We start from the raw sequence: 14796 nt of genomic DNA, 5'->3' as shown, positions 1-14796 counted from the left end.
CACGTAAAAGCCATTCTCATATGACGGGCACAGCTAGATGTCCAAATGTCCACCTATGAAGAGCCTTTCAGAACCAATAAAGGATCTTAATCGCTTCATTAATTATTACAGAATCAGTATAATGCCACCACACTGTAAAATGTAATTCTAGCTGTTTGTTATTTCAACATATTATTCTATATCAGTTTGACGATAGATGACTGAAGTTGTTGAGCACAGCAGGATTCAAAACTGCCTCACGTGACTGCTACCGAGGTGCATCATGGGGAATTGGCGGTTAACGACATGCTCACTTTACTTGGACGTTTTCTAATCGTCTTCTTTGGAATATGCTTTCAAGGTGAGTAACATTGGTTATAACTATAAGGAAAGAGAGCTACAAAAGTTGGAACATGTTTTGAATTTATGGCATGATGTGTGTTTTTCTCTTTTACCGAAATGTTTGCTTTAGCTAATGTAACTTTAGCCGACAAGGTCCAGCTTGTGTGTCATGACCAAACTTGACCTAATAAACTGACACATGGCCTTTTTTATGGGTTTAATGTGGCACTGACCAAATCACAAGTATTGTGCCGCTAGCTTTAAGGTTGTGCACTCAACCACTGTTGCGATATTAGCAAGCTAACTCAGCTAATTAATAAAGCTTATTTCATATTGTCTCTGTACTTGTAAATTTCTTTCAAGTTCACAGGCTGTTGTATTTTGGTGGAAGTTCATTTTGGCAATATTTCCAATAACTGGCTGGGTTCAAAAAGAACTTTTTGGCAGGACTCCGATGCTTGTTGTCATCTGTTTACCCCTATGTAATCACTTAAGTTGTTATTAACTGCTGCATGCTAAGCTGCAAGAGTGCACTGAGGACTGAGACAAAATATGGTCTACAAACCAGCATTATATTAGTTTTTATCAGATAGTCCCCAGTGTGTTTATTTTTTGCTTTAATTCTATTGTGCAGTTATTTGTTACCCTGAAATGCTTTATGCTTAACAACAGCTCACTATTTTAACTTATTTTTGAACTCTTGTGATCAGTATGATTAGATTGTGTGAGTTTCCATACTAAAAGAGCTGTAGTGATAAAATAATTGGCATCAGAGACACTGATTTTTGGCATGGTATACTGCAGAAGGTTTTTTTTTTTGTGCATAATTTACCTTTTAATTAAACTGCATTCTCTGTATTGTAACAAAACTAACATTGTTTATATGTCAGAAAATTAGCAAACATGAATAAATGGCGAAAACAATATAATTATAACATATATTTTTAATTTACTTATTTTAGGTCTGTGAAGCCAAACTTGATGCTGGGGATATATTTTTGTCAGTGGAGTCAAATGGTAAGTTACAATTTGTGCATTTTGTCATACTGGAAACACCACAGATTATATTGTAACTTAATAGCTCTGTAGAACAAATGATATAAAGATTGTAGTGTCAGGGTACTTCTAAGAAGTAATATGGCACTATTGATGATCACATGCAGGTGGCATAAACTAAATATTCAGATGTGTTACCAACAAATGATTCATTAACAAAAGCAATGGAGCAGACTGTTTAGGTTCTTGTGGTTGTAATAACATCCATAACTGCAGGTTTGTCATTAATTTATTTTCACAGGTCTAGATGATCACATCTGTCTTTGTCATTTAAATGAGGTGGACTTGCAAACTTTGCGCTCTTTTGGGTAAATTGCTGTCCACTACCTATACACAGAATGTGCACAGTATTTCAGATCTAAAAGGGAGTATGTAATGGACTTGCTGGCTTTAATGTAAAAAGCCTGTTGTGTAACTTTAATGAGGCAGTTGGACTAAAACAGTATTGCTCATCAAGGTAAACATCTGAGGAATAAGGAAATTGTTACTTGTCCTTTTACTCAGTGTTCTTTTAATCGCACGTTTACTAAAGTTTTACATCACATAAGTCATTTTCACAATCATTCTACTTTAAAAGATTTCGAGACAGAGCTTATTGTTCTCTGAACTTCCTTGTTTGCTGAACGGCAGGTAAAGTGCATCTTTTGTTTGTTTGCTTTTGTGTGTTTGTGTTTTCTCTAATGGGCCTCAGATGACTGTTTGCTTAAATTTGGGTCTCAAAGAATCTTTTTTTTTATTCTGCCTGTACTCTCCACCCCTCTTCTTCTATTGCTCAGGTTGAAGCAGAATTTGCCCGTCTTACATCTGTTGACCTGAAAGGGTTCCTTTTGCTGTGCTTGACCATTATGGAGAGGTTCGTGGAGCTGTACAAAATCAAGAGCAGCATAGGAGGGCTAACTAGGCTCATAAGATGCTTCGGTGATGATGTAAGTGTTCAACTGCGAAATCTAATCCTTTGTTTAAGTTTTAGGTTATCCAGTTCAACTGATGAACTCATTGAAAGAAAGCTGATAAGTAAAGTCTGTCATCATATTTCACAACTGGACATTTAGTGTGGTAACTTTTACAGAATCTATGTATATTGGTGGTAGGTTGGATATCATATTCTACTTGAATGTCCTGATAAGCCTGATTCAAAATCTCCAATGATAATCATATATTGATGGAATTATGTATCAAAAAGCTGTGAATTTGGAGCTGTCTACATGCTTCATAAACACTGTTTAAAAAGTGTTTTTGTTTTCTTTTTGACTTCTTTGACCAGAGCCCTACACAAAGGAAGAGGACAGAGGACCTCATTTTCTAAAGGAAGATCCTCACACACTTTCAAGACTGTGAAGGTTAGCATTGTTTCTTTTAGTAAATTTAATAATGACAGCACCACAGTGGATTTTAAATGAAACATGTGGCATCTATGAAACAGTAGATGCCACATGATAACATGTGTACTTTTTCCTCACCAAATGTATTATTACAAGATCTTTGACACTGGATTTGGTCTGGGTTTCAGAGAAACTAACTGGCAAGCTAGCATTGATATTATTAGTGTCTTGTGTTTATTCATGTCTTCACCAGGGTCTTTGACATTTCGCTGCTGTACTGTTCACTTCAGCTTTACGTTTGATTTCTCACATTGTATATTGTAATGGCAGAGATATTAGGATATTTAAGGGGCTGCAGTGGCTGCTACAGCTGTGGGGGGCAATACTTTGGTGAAATGTCCTGGACCCTGGAAAAGAGACTGTGTAGACTGGGTAAGCAATTAAGGTTACTGGCCGAGAGTCATTGGGCAGCTGGGTAAAGGTGGATGTTAATATTCAGTGCCAATTATGCAACCTGTTCAGCCATGTCTATATGCTCTTTTTTCATGCTGTTAATATAGGGAAAAAAATAAACTTTAATCAATAAACTGATTAAAGAAGCATTGTCTATGGAGCCACAATCTGATCCTGCAGTGTAGCTGCAGTTTGCACATTTCATGTATTCTCAGCCAGATTTGGTTTAGAGCACAGCCAATATTTAGCATAAGTAGATTTAAATTGAAAATTTTGTTTGAATTCTGCAATTGAAGACATGCTCAGTTATTTATGAACATGATCTTTGTTTAAAGCAAGAAATGGATTTGTAACATGGGGGTGCATATCTCATTCTGAAAAAACTTTAACAACTAATAAGTGTTACCCAAAGCCAATCACCATCATCCAAGGCATCAGTATGGCTCTTCTTTGGAAAGACATCAATTCTTAAACACAAGGGATATTGTGTAAGTGTAATTGTGTAATTTTATTTTATTTTTTTGTCTTTGAACCCTTTTATAGCCGACAGGTATTGAAGACACGTTTTCTAAGAGGATGAAAGTTGGCATTGTGATGGTGAAAGAAGAAGACATCATCGATGTGTTGGTTGTCCTTGAGGCGGCAGTAATCCTGTCTAATCTGAGGGATGTCTCAAGTGCCATTTCCATGCTGATGGGCCTTCTTTTTGCCCTCAACATAGACTATCCAAAGGAACTTAAGGACATCTTTGAAGTCATTCAGAACATCCTAATGAACATTGGTGGAAGGCAGTGCATCTCTCTAGTGCATGGTCTAAGAAACAGACTCTTTACACTCTTTACATTCCAGATTAGACAATTACTCATTTGTTCATGGTTTAAGAAACTTATGTGAACAACAATATAATGGTGGAGTCTGCAGATGCTTATCTCATGCAAGTCAGTAGTTTTTCCTTTGTTTTGCAATTGAGCAGACGCAAACTGATGTTTCTGAAATATCCATATTATCAAATGTTTCAGAAGCATGCACTCATTTTCAGAGATATTGGTTCTGTGGAATTTGTTGCAATTGTAAACGAAGACAAATACAAGAGTTTGATGTCTTAGTTGTTATAAACTGATCTTTACTGTCACTTATCAAAGGTTTTGTACTATTTTAATATTTCAAGTTTTATGCTAACAGGTGTGACTGAGCACAATGAAGTTTAAAAATTTTGCAAATGTAAAGAATAACTTTTCTAAAATAGCAAGTGTCCCATTGATACATTACATTAATGCAGACTTTATGTTGTTACTTCACAAGAATCACTACTGCTCCTAGAGTATTGGTCAGAATTTAATCTTCACCCAAACTGGGCTCAAGACCAAGTTCAAATTTATTGTTTCACAGGGAGCAGCCTTTGAGTTTTGATGGATTGTGAGCCTGATGAGCTACGTCACTGATTTTTCTGTTTCTCAGATGACTAAGATGGCACAATAAATGGTGAATGTTGGGTGCTCATGAGTAATTGTCTTGTCATGTTCTTAAAACAAACTTTCTGCCTGAAATGATCAGATAGACTTTAATGGAATCTGTGGGGTTTTATTTTTTTCTGTAAGCAACAGAAAATTAATTTGAAGAAATGTAGATATTTAAACCGGAGATCTAAGATAAACCTAACAGGTAGTTTTGCTGAAATGGATGTTAGAAAGCTAAAAAAAAACCCAAAAAAACAAAAACTTAAGATGTTTAATACACATTTTTTTTTACATCCAGTCAATCAACTCTGATAATTAAAATGAAACTGATTTACAAGTTCACTCAGCTACCTTAAGGAGCTCAGTTAATTAATAAACTTAAATCAACTTAGCTAACAGATTATGTTAGTTAAGCTAAAATAGATTCCTAAGTTAAAAGAACTACTAAAGTATTTGAATGAACTAAAAAACCCAAGTCAACTGAACTAGAACAAGAGTTTAAACAATAGATTATTTTAATTTAGCTGAAAGGGTTTTCCCAAGTAAAAATGACAATTAAAGGAGTTGAACTGACTAACAAATCTCAGTCAACTAAACTAAGACAAAAGTTTAGACAACATGTGATTTTTCATCAACATAACATTTGGTTGTGTTACAAGAACAAACTCTATTTCTTGACTTAACTTAAAATTTTAAGGCAGCCCTGTACCTGATATTTTTAAGTTGAAACAACAAGTTATATTTTACAGTGCAGTTGTGTTACTTTCCAGCCAATGACTCTTGCATGAAGGACTTTATTTTTTACAACTAGTAATTCAGGGGTTCATATTCTATACTTTATTTTCATATTTTTTTATTTAGTTTTGTAAAGAAATTTAAGAGACAAAATTAAATAATATGAAAGTGCTCTAACAGGTGAACACAGTGGAGCAGTGGTTAGTACTGCTGCTAAATTAAATGGTATTTAAACCCAAATTGTCACCTTTACATAATCATAATGTACCAATAATTAACACCAGAAATATAACCATTATGGAAGGCAAAAATTGTTTAACATCAGCATTGTAACATCAGAATAGAATATCTATGAATAGAAACCTGCACATTTTCATGGCCAACCACCTGGAGATGGAGAATAAACCAGCTGTACTCCATTTAAACATCCAAGGTATACTCTCAGTGACAGCTAAAAAATACAAGCCCAAACAAGGCTGGAAGGCTGGAAATGGCGGAATACTGGAAGAGCATATAGGATAACAACGCAGCCCATACTGGCTGAAGAAGCTAACTACGCTCCATGAGTGTCTGGCACCACAAATGAAATAGCTGCTAATGGACCAGACACACCCAGAATGGCTAACCAAAATCCAGACAGTCCTGATCCCCAAGGATCTCCTGAAAGGACCGGTCCTAAACAACTATCTCCCTCAGTACCACACAGAAGCTGATGTCAGGCATCAGATTTGGGCACAGAAAGGAATTTGCAGGAACACCAGAGGGGATGAAAGACCACCTACTGGTAGACAAAGCCATCACCCAAGACTCCAAGATCACCTGGATTGACTATAGCCTATGACTCAGTGTCCCACATGTGGATCCTGGCATGCATACAAGATCCTTCATCAGGAATTCAATGGGGATGTGGCAAAAAACACTAGAGGCCAACTTCAATCCAACTGCACAAGTTGCCATCAAGTGCTACGTTTACCAAGGAGATGCTCTGTCCCAGTTGCTGTTCTGCATATGCCTACATCACCTCAGTGAGATCATCAACAAGACTGGCTATGGATACCAGTCTATGTAATGGAGTAATCGTCAGCCACCTCCTCGACATAGATGACATCAAGCTGCACGCCGGGAGTGAACGAGACATTGATTCACTTATCCACACCACCAGGATATACAGCAATGACATTGGAATGTCATTCAGACTGGAGAAATGTAGTCGGATGGTAACAAACAAAAGTAAAGTAGTCAGAACTGAGGGGATTGTACTACTAGAAAGGAAAATTGCAGACAGCTACAAGTTAAGGGAAAGCTGCATGTACCTGAAAATCCCACAGGTAAATAGGAACAATGAAGAGGCCACTAGGAAAGGTGCAACCATCAAATACCTGCAGAGAGTAAGGCAAGTCCTAAGGAGTCAGCTTAATGGCAAGAAAAAGATCCAAGCAAACAATACCTACAACTTGCCTGTAATCAGATACCCCGCTGGGATAATGAGTTGGCCAAACGAAGAGAGTTAAGCCACTGACAGGCCCCTGGACAGTATGTACCGCTGGCACATAGAAGAAGTGGCTGAGATACAACAAAGATACCAGTGGCTGGACAAAGCTGGACTGAAAGACAGGACAGAGGAGCACAAGCTCTTAGCACAAGATCCATAGTGTTGGGTTTAAGTCTATCCTGCTGGTAAAGAAAACCTGTTACTGAAAGCAACTACACAGACACCAGTGTACATTTCACTTGCAAGGGGAGCGTTGGAGAGCAGTGCTGCAACTCGCCTGTCCAAGCAACTCCAACTCCTCTGCGTCCGCCTCACTCTTTTATTGACAACAGAGGTTACACATAATTCAGTTAACCACGTGACAGTTTTAAGGCAAGCATGTGTGTGTGAGCAATGTATGTGCCTGTCCATGTGTATGTGTGTGTGTGTGTGCATGTGTGTGTGTGTGTGTTTCCAGCTATACCATACATACACATACGACCTTTCAATGAACTTAAATTGTGTGTATGAGGTATGCAGAAAAGCAGAAGTCTGGTTTCTAAATCTATAATGGAAATTATAATGTCAAGGCTGCTTCCGCTCATCTAATGATACACAAGTGCACGCAGACTTTTATCAGACCTAATAAGGATACTTTATCAGCATACAAATGATTATATATTTCTAAGCATAAATGATTATATGTTCCTAAACACAAATGACAATATAAAAAATATCAATTCCAACACACAGAGGCCAGGCTCTACCACACCAGGTGAGACCCCAGGTGCAGGCTGTGTAAAGATGCCCCTGAGACAATCCAGCACATAACAGCAGGGTGCAAGATGCTAGCAGGCAAGGCATACATGGAACGCCATAGCAGTATAGCCTGGAAGTCCTGAGGTCAAAATGCACTTGCATTTATCGTTCATGTATGGGCAATCCAAGTGTGCCAACTATTATTAATTCTCTCCATTTACATTTTCCAAATAAATTAACAGTGATAGTTTTGTCTGCCGCTAATCTTAGTCTATCGCCTTTGTGATTTATTTTAATACTCTGGTTCAAAAATTTGGCTCTGTGAATGGGAGACTCCAAATCCAGCAACTGGTACATGTCCCGCAAATAAGTGTCCAACCTGCAGTATTTATTTATTTAGTTATAGGCGGAAAAACTCCATGTGCTGACAGGTAGGAGAGAATTACCAGTTTTTAGTAGAGATGGACCGATCCGATATTACGTATCGGTATCGGTCCGATACTGACCTAAATTACTGGATCGGATATCGGCCAGAAATAAAAAATGTAATCCGATCCATTAAATATCAAAAAAGCACCTCACAAAACTTGCGACACGGCGTAACTCGGCTCATAACCGTCGGAGCACGTCGGAGCAGTATGCGTCACGTGATAGAGCGGCTGTGGCGTGCGAGACCTGTAGGCGGTCTGGTTGAGCATTTGGAGCCTCGCTACCAAACCAGCATTTCATCTCCAAGGAAGTTATCCCAGAGAGAAGTAAAGCAAGTGTGTAAGTTCATCTCTGAATGTTTGTAAAGCGTTCCCACGTTAAGCTTAACAAGCGATATATGGAGCAACTGCCTCTCTCTCCCTCTCCTGCTGCTACTTCATGAAACTGATTAATGATCAGCTGATCGGCTTTTCTGTCGCGAGTCCGTCTCTCTTCTTTGTTTTTGGCCCACTTTGCACCAGAAAGAGGAAACCAGCGGCTGAACAACAGCAGCACATTTAAGCTTGATAAGCTGTTGTTAGAATGTATTTAATATTACTTTCTACACCAGGATCCTTTTCTACGTAGCTGACGGCTGGTAACTGTGCAGGGGCGGATCTAGCAAAGTTTAGCCAGGGGGGCCGACAGGGCATGAACAGGGAAAAGGGGGCACAAAGACAATAATTTATTTCTGTGCATTTTTTTTCACACTGCATTAAATTAAAGTTGATTACATCGATTAAGCATCATGAGGTGGGGGGTGGGGGGTGGTTCCTTATTTTTTTTGCTTTGAGTTGGCAACCCTATTAGTTAGGTTGCTTAATATTTCCACTAAGAACTCTTTAAAATACCAGAATAGGGAGGATGGTGCAGATTTAAGTTTATTAGATTGATCAGTGTTGCTGAACTATGAAATATTTTGGGTGCAGTGTGTTTTTTGCATACCAGGTATAACAGAATAGCTTTAGTGGGGGGTTTTTAAAACTTGAGTATGAACTTATACAAAATGCAGCAAGATATTAAAAAAACGGCAGCACGGTGGCACGGTGGTTAGCACTGTTGCCGCACAGCAAGAAGGTCCTGAGTTCAATTCCACCATCAGGCCGGGGTCTTTCTGTGTGGAGTTTGCATGTTCTTCCCGTGTTTGCGTGGGGTACTCCGGCTTCCTCCCACCGTCCAAAGACATGCAGCTTGTGGGGATAGGTTAATTGGATAATTGAAATTGTCACTAGGTGTGAATGTGAATGCTTGTCTGTCCCTGTGTGTTGGCCCTGCGACAGACTGGCGACCTGTCCAGGGTGTACCCCGCCTCTCGCCCTATGACAGCTGGGATAGGCTCCAGCGCCCCCCGCGACCCTGAAAAGGATAAGCGAATGGATGGATGGATGGATATTAAAAAACAGTTTTATTGATTAAAAAATACCGATATGAATCCGATATAGTGTATCAGCAGATATCCAAATTTATGATATCGGTATCGGACATAAAAAGTGGTATCGTGCCATCTCTAGTTAATAAATCTGCAAACTTTGTGACATCATGTTGAATTTATAGCAGAGTGTAACTTAAAAATATGCAGAATTAATTTCTACTTGATGGAATGATCTATCAAGACAGAACATGCCTGTTTAGTTTACTCATGTCCACTCAGTCCACAAACAGTTTTCAGAGCAGAGCTGTATCCATGAAAACTCAGACATCAGAACATCCGTCTTGAGGCAACTGTGAGAGCGTGTTCTGTCCCCTTGAAACAAACTGTAGGTTTCAACAGAAAAAATAAAAATTGAATATCAAGTTGGAAAACCTTAAATGTTAAATTGACTGCATTTTTAGGTAATGTCCGGTTTTCGGGAAGGTACCATAGGGTTGCTTGTTTCCAAAGACCCAGCTCAGCCCCCATAAAAGTTCAAACAGCTAATAAGTTACACACCTATGCACATCCAACAAGTTCAAACTGGTCTAATACATTTTAATTTAGCTTGACAAAAGTACCTCTACAGTACAAAGAAAATAATCTTAAAAAAAATGTCCAAAGAAACACCTTCATAAAGCCTGCAGAGCACTTAAAAAAAGAAAAAACTAGGTGAAAGTTTGGCCTCTTTTATGCAAAATATAGACAAATTATGGGTCGCTCAAGACTTTTGCACAGTATAAGAGTTTAAAGAAGTCTAAAGAATAAATCAAAATATTATGTTGCAACCTAAATATTTTGATTATAGAAAGTAGAAAAAAATGAAGGACATACTCATAATTCAAACAGAGGTCTGAACAAACCAGCAAACAATAGGCTAAATGAAAAATTAAAGCTCCAGTGGTCAGGTTTGGGATCTATGAGGAAGCTATGAGGAGCTCAGCAGCTGATTGTCAGCTGGCTGACCTCCAGGTGAAAGCTGCAAGACGGCCATAGGGACAGATGTAGCTATACACAGTGATAGCAACATCAATAATACATGAAGTTAAGAAATACCAAGATCCGAGGACCTGGAGAAGATGTGAAAGGTGAAGATAATGGTCCTCGTAGTAATCTAAGCATTCAGAACAGTGACCCCCAAACTGTGCGACTGGTTCCAGCAGATCCCATTAATGGCATCAGACATCTCTGCTCAAAACAGCACAGTCCTAGTATCAGCAAGCTCCCTGGACCAAAGCTTGAATGATAAAGACTGAATGCAGGGGCAGTGGACATTTATTTGTTTTTTTATGTCGCATAAAAAATGGTCACACACCCCAGACATAGGGGTGAGTTCTAATCACAATTTTGTTGTCATCTGAGGAGGCAGCAGTCACAGTGATCATTTTGTACAGAATAAATGTCTCTTGACCCATGAAAGGCCTCTTTTTTGTGTGAGTGTGCACAGAGTCCAAGGCAGAACGCTGGTCTTTACAGTGAAAGTTGATAAGACCATTGTGATATGCATTCTCTAGCTGTGGTTTAAAGTTCGGATGATTTAGAGTGAAACACTGGGCTTTGTTGAACTTCACTGATAGTGTACCCCTCTGAGGACTCTTTGAAAAACTGAGACGCTATTAAATGTCCCATTATTGAAAAAGGTTACTTTTTCAAGAAAAATGGCTGTTCATAGAAGTCAGTCAAGTGTTTGACTTTAGTGACTATGTTGGATCAGTGCCTATAATATCAGAGGATGTTGTTTCTAACACAGAAAATATACATGAATCTGAACTGGAAATGAAAAGGGGCCCAACCCTCATTTTAGTGAAATAGTTTTGTTAACAAGGAAATTGATTAACAGTTTCATGTAGGTCCTACAATAGACGTGAAATATTTGTTTGGCCGATGTTTAACTTTGTCTCTTATAGTGTGCCAGTGATTTTTTAAACAATGTTCTCCAGTCTCAGTTTTTCTTACTGATGAACCTTTCAGCAGTCTTTGCACATTTTTGGTTTTACGGGGTTCTGGGAAAAAAAAACAAAAAAACAACAACTGTCACATAGAAACATGTATACTTTAATCCAAATATTGTGAGGGAGATTTTTTTTTCTATTTTAGACATTTTATATAACAAATAATTCAATAATTTTTTAAGTAAATAAAAATATAATTATTCCCGGAAGCCCTATTCAGAGTAGTGAAATCAGTTGAAGTAAACATCCTCGTTGTCACACACTCAGTGTGGAGACTGAAACATTATTTTCTGATTGTTTTATGTTGACCTGTGGAAGATGTCACAGTGTACCCCACCTCTTGTCCCACAACCCCACAGAAAATGGATGGATGGATTGCAGGTTTACCAGCAGAACACATCATTAAAACTATATACAGTGGCTTGCAAAAGTATTCGGCCCCCTTGAACTTTTCCACATTTTCTCACATTACAGCCACAAACATGAATCAATGTTATTGGAACTCCAGGTGAAAGACCAATACAAAGTGGTGTACACGTGAGAAGTGGAACGAAAATCATACATGATTCCAAACATTCTTTACAAATAAATAACTGCAAAGTGGGCTGTGCGTAATTATTCAGCCCCCTTTGGTCTGAGTGCAGTCAGTTGCCCATAGACATTGCCTGATGAGTGCTAATGACTAAATAGAGTGCACCTGTGTGTAATCTAATGTCAGTACAAATAGAGCTGCCCTGTGACGGCCTCAGAGGTTGTCTAAGAGAATATTGGGAGCAACAACACCATGAAGTCCAAAGAACACACCAGACAGGTCAGGGATAAAGTTATTGAGAAATTTAAAGCAGGCTTAGGCTCCAAAAAGATTTCCCAAGCCTTGAACATCCCACGGAGCACTGTTCAAGCCATCATTCAGAAATGGAAGGAGTATGGCACAACTGTAAACCTACCAAGACAAGGCCGTCCACCTAAACTCACAGGCCGAACAAGGAGAGCGCTGATCAGAAATGCAGCCAAGAGGCCCATGGTGACTCTGGACGAGCTGCAGAGATCTACAGCTCAGGTGGGGAATCTGTCCATAGGACAACTATTAGTCGTGCACTGCACAAAGTTGGCCTTTATGGAAGAGTGGCAAGAAGAAAGCCATTGTTAACAGAAAACCATAAGAAGTCCCGTTTGCAGTTTGCCACAAGCCATGTGGGGACACAGCAAACATGTGGAAGAAGGTGCTCTGGTCAGATGAGACCAAATGGAACTTTTGGCCAAAATGCAAAACGCTATGTGTGGCGGAAAACTAACACTGCACATCACTCTGAACACACCATCCCCACTGTCACATATGGTGGTGGCAGCATCATGCTCTGGGGTGCTTCTCTTCAGCAGGGACAGGGAAGCTGGTCAGAGTTGATGGGAAGATGGATGGAGCCAAATACAGGGCAATCTTGGAAGAAAACCTCTTGGAGTCTGCAAAAGACTTGAGACTGGGGCGGAGGTTCACCTTCCAGCAGGACAACGACCCTAAACATAAAGCCAGGGCAACAATGGAATGGTTTAAAACAAAACATATCCATGTGTTAGAATGGCCCAGTCAAAGTCCAGATCTAAATCCAATCCAGAATCTGTGGCAAGATCTGAAAACTGCTGTTCACAAACGCTGTCCATCTAATCTGACTGAGCTGGAGCTGTTTTGCAAAGAAGAATGGGCAAGGATTTCAGTCTGTAGATGTGCAAAGCTGGTAGAGACATACCCTAAAAGACTGGCAGCTGTAACTGCAGCAAAAGGTGGTTCTACAAAGTATTGACTCAGGGGGCTGAATAATTACACACACCCCACTTTGCAGTTATTTATTTGTAAAAAAAATGTTTGGAATCATGTATGATTTTTGTTCCACTTCTCACGTGTACACCACTTTGTATTGGTCTTTCACCTGGAGTTCCAATAACATTGATTCATGTTTGTGGCTGTAATGTGACAAAATGTGGAAAAGTTCAAGGGGGCCGAATACTTTTGCAAGCCACTGTACAACTGGTAAAAGAAGTACTGAACACATCACCAATTATTTTATAATAATCCATCCATGCAAAGAAATCAAAACACTGAAATTATGTTATGTATGTTAATGAAAAATGACACAGAGAAAAAGTATTCAAGACATGAATAAAGGTGGTGGCGTAAAAAATCACGACATGATGCACTCAGCTGTCATGGCCTATATACACACCCAGCACGCAGGACTTCATTCCTGAAGCAAAAGCATGTTGAAGTGCTTTTAATGTCTGCTGAACAACATTTAGACAAGCCTGTGTAATACTGAGATCTGCAGGTGCGCATTCGCTGTCAAAATAAAAGACGCGCACCAGATAAGAAGTTGCAACGCGCGTTTGCTTACATATAAAAGGCTCTGTTTTTGTCCACTTGAGTGGGATTTTCACAGCATATTCTGCACCACATCTCTGTGTGTTCATCATTTGTTTGAAGCCAGCTCACCTCCTGCAACCACTTTTCTGAGAATGCGCACTTCTTTTGCGGTTCGGACTCCTTCTGACATTTCTTTGGAGGTGGAGGAACAGCAAAGTAATTGCTTAAAGGAGCTTCTTCGACATCTTTAAGAGTTCTAAACAAATGTCTGTCCTCCTCCAGAAAATCTTATGTACGCAAACGTGTGTTGCAACTTCTTATCTGGTGCGCGTCTTTTATTGTGACAGCGAATGCGCACCTGCGGACCACTTATATGCACCCCTGGCCATAATGCAGTCTATGTGTGGAAGTTAAAAGGCACTGCGCCCCGAAAACTCATACCAACAGTGAAGTGCTAATATCGTGGTGTGGGGCTGTTTTACAGCATATGGCACGCTTCATATAATTGAAGGAAGGATGAATGAAAAAATGCACCAAGATATTCTTTAAGTATTTATTAAGTATTAAATGAATTTCAGTAAGCATGTCCAACTTTCCCTGTGTCATTTCACATTATTATACATAATTTATGGTCATCTTTGCATGCATGGATTGGATGGGTTGTTATTAAAATCTGGTTAGAATTTCATGTCAATAGCACCTTAAGAATTATTTTTACTTGGAAAAATTGCCATAATTCTTTCTGCACAGTGGTCATTGTAGATATACAAGCCACAGTACTGAAGTGTCTGTGAAGGTTCTCAGTCATCAAGGTCATCATAGTCTAAGGAGCTTGGAAAGAAAAGCGTCTGGACTTCTTTAAGTTTCCTTGAAGACATTTCATCCGAGAAGCTTCTACAGTTCTAAGTGCAACTGGTGGAAAGTCCCTGATTTTAAACCCTATGGGAGTGTCAAAGAAAACTCAACAATGTGGTGTATGCTGTACAGTGTAATGAGGAGTGCTCAGACCTCTGCATTGGAGAGACCAAACAGCCA

This window comes from Oreochromis aureus, linkage group 23 (genome assembly GCF_013358895.1).
Source record: "Oreochromis aureus strain Israel breed Guangdong linkage group 23, ZZ_aureus, whole genome shotgun sequence".
Classification (NCBI taxonomy): domain Eukaryota; kingdom Metazoa; phylum Chordata; class Actinopteri; order Cichliformes; family Cichlidae; genus Oreochromis; species Oreochromis aureus.
Note: the sequence above shows the minus strand (reverse complement) of the source record.